Source organism: Frankliniella occidentalis, unplaced genomic scaffold, assembly GCF_000697945.3.
Source record: "Frankliniella occidentalis isolate FOCC.00 unplaced genomic scaffold, Focc_3.1 Scaffold146, whole genome shotgun sequence".
Taxonomy (NCBI): Eukaryota; Metazoa; Arthropoda; class Insecta; order Thysanoptera; family Thripidae; genus Frankliniella; species Frankliniella occidentalis.
Genome location: NW_026267273.1, coordinates 417,939 through 420,967, shown reverse-complemented (window position 1 = coordinate 420,967; position 3,029 = coordinate 417,939). Strand labels below are relative to the sequence as shown.

At 45.4% G+C, this 3,029-nt stretch overlaps 1 protein-coding gene across 1 annotated transcript in view; it reads left to right on the top strand.

Annotated features, from left to right (window-relative positions):
* Nucleotides 1-3,029, top strand: part of LOC113206291 (procollagen-lysine,2-oxoglutarate 5-dioxygenase 1) — a gene marked incomplete in the record, with an annotated part of 15,455 nt that overhangs the window by 4,286 nt on the left and 8,140 nt on the right.

Genomic DNA, 3,029 nt, shown 5'->3' with positions numbered 1-3,029 from the left:
TAAACTAAGTGTGCTGCTGCTTAATACTTGTAAGTGTGAAACTATTAGTCGAATACTTGCGAGTGCTCAACTCCGTTGTTTTACACTTACAAGTGTTCAAATTTGTAGCTCTGTACACACTCTGGAAACCCAAGTGTACGAACGTCGCACACCTTCAGATGTGTGAATGACCATTCACACACTTGGGGCGAGTAAATGGGTACGTTTCCAAGTGCACGAAACTCTATCCGCTCACATACAAGAGTGTGAATATTTTGACGCAACACCTACAGGTGTGTGAATATTTTGTCGCTCGCCTACAAGCGTGTGAATTTTTTCACTCACCTGCAGGTGTGCGACTTTCGTACACTCGGATTTCCAGTGCAAGTGTTAGGTGTTCTTACTCTGCGGATGTAAGAGTGATTTTTTTTTTTCGGGTGATAATCGGGGGTATTACTTACTTGGCCTAATGAACACACTCCATATTATAGATTCGGAGAAAGTGGCCAAACTTTGACAAACATTGTCCGTCAAACCCTGAACATTAAAGTGCAAAACAATTCGTATACCCTACTGGGGTCAGTGAACTACAAATCTTTGGAGTCAGGTGGGCATTATACAGCCACTATTAAAATTAATTGAAAGTTTTTGAATTTTAATGATGCTGAGGTAAGATTATACATATAGTCACAACAACAATTTAATTTTATCTTGGACCGTTTTAATCGATGAACTTCTTATGACTTTTCAGGTAAATGTTTTATCCATACGAGAACTTAACAAAGAGCAGTCGTATGTGTTATTTTACTTAAGAGTGTGATGTCTTGCTCGACGGCCCAACATTGACTCTAACAAAACCACGTGTTAATAAAAAAAATCACTCTCATTGTCTTTGCTTTCTGCCATAAAGAACATAGTGCCCCTTTACGGCCCCTGTATGTCTTTCTCTCTCGCTCCGTATGGCACCCTATTGAGAGAGCAAAGACATAAATACACACTGGGCTAGCCAGCACTCTATATAGTTCTAAAACTACAAGTTTTTTGAGCTCGAGAAAACAACGAGTAAAACAACGAGTAAAACAGTAAAAAAACAGCACTTTTTGTATGTTTGAGAAACACAAGACTTAGGTCTTGCACAACTTTTTCGCTACTCTTTAGTTTGAAATGTGTCACTCCACAACCACTTCATGTCCTGTACTTAAAGCCACTGAAATTACGACAAGGAATAAATTGAAAATCACCTGGGAGATTTGTACCCCCCTACGCCAAGGGGGTACAAATCACCTAGGCGATTTGTACCCCCGGGTACAAATCGCCTAGTATATTTGTACCTAATGGTCGACAGGGGGGTACAAATCTCCTAGGCGATTTGTACCCCCCTCGGTAGAAGAGGGTACAGTTCGCCTGGGCGATTTGTACCCCCTAGGTACAGGGGGTAAGGTACGCCTAGGTGATTTGTACCCCCCTATGCCAAGAGGGTACAAATTAACTAGGCGATTTGTACCTGGGGGTACGATTTGTACCTGGGGGTACGAATCGCCTAGGTTATTTGTACCCCCTAGGTACAGGGGGGTACAGTTCGCCTAGGCGATTCGTACCCCCTAGGTACAGGGGGTACAGTACGCCTAGGCGATTTGTACCCCCCTATGCCAAGAGGGTACAAATTAACTAGGCGATTTGTACCTGGGGGTACGAATCGCCTAGGTTATCTGTACCCCCTAGGTACAGGGGGTACAGTACGCCTAGGCGATTTGTCCCCCCCCCACGCCAAGAGGGTACCCGAGGGGTATCTAACTTGGTCCAGTCTTTGTACACTTGGCAAAATAATCAAATTATAATCATTCACAATCAACTCCAATCTTCCCAGTCTGTTCCAGTCTGTCTACAGTCTCTCCAATCTTTACAATCACCTCCAGTCAGCTCCAGTCAGCTACAATCACCTCCAGTCACACCTCCAGTCACCTCCAATCACCTCCAGTCACCTCGAATCATCTCCTGTCATCTCCAATCACTTGCAGTCATCCAGTCACATTCATACTGAAGCCTCTCCAGTCACCTCTATGGTCTCTTCCAGTCACGTCCGTGATTACCTCCAGTCACTTACAGTCACTCTCAGTCACCTCCAGTCAGTCACAGTCACCTCCAGTCACATACAGTCATCCAGTCACATTCATACCGAAGCCTCTCCAGTCACCTCTATGGTCTCTTCCAGTCACGTCTATAATCACCTCCAGTCACCTCCAGTCACCTCCAGTCACACTTACAATCACCTCCAGTCACCTCCAATCATTTCCAATCGTGTCCTTGCGTACAGTCTCCAGCAGTTTTTTAAAGTCACACCAATATTTTACAATCAGCTACAGTCAGTCCTATTTCCAGTCTTCGTACGCGTTTTTGGTGAGTTGGGTACCCCTCGAGGGTACCTATTAACTAGGCGATTTGTACCTGGGGGTACGAATCGCCTAGGTTATTTGAACCCCCTATGTGCAGGGGGTACACACTGTTATGGCTTAAATGGTGCTGCGCGCGGACCCTTTACTAGTGGTGCCTTTATAGTTCCCAATTTGGGACCTCTGGAGGTGAAAAACGTCTGCTCTGATACCTTTAATGGTCTTTTTGTGCAATGGAACCTTTGGAGGTCCCGCCGGTACCCCTGTTTGGTGCCTCCAAAGGTGCCCGAGCGCTGATCCCTGCTTCGACTGGTGCCTTCAGAGGTCCCATGTGGGACCTTTACAGTGGCCCAGGGCGGGTTATTGCCAGTGGCGCCAAGACTTTTTCCGGACGGGTATGCAAGCCCCCTTTCGAAACCCCCTTTTACTCCGTTTTACCCCCTTTTACTCCGTTCCACCCCCTTTTATAACCCCAAACCACTAATTTTTTTGAGCTTTTAAAATTATTTTTAAATTAGGTGTTTTCCGGTGTATAGCCAAACAGTACGAACGTGAGTACGTGGCGACTCACTTATATTTAATCCCAAGTACTGTGGTGTGTACTTGAAGGAACGGAGCAGCGTGAGATTGGTTTTGCGAGCGAAGCGAGGAAATTTTCAT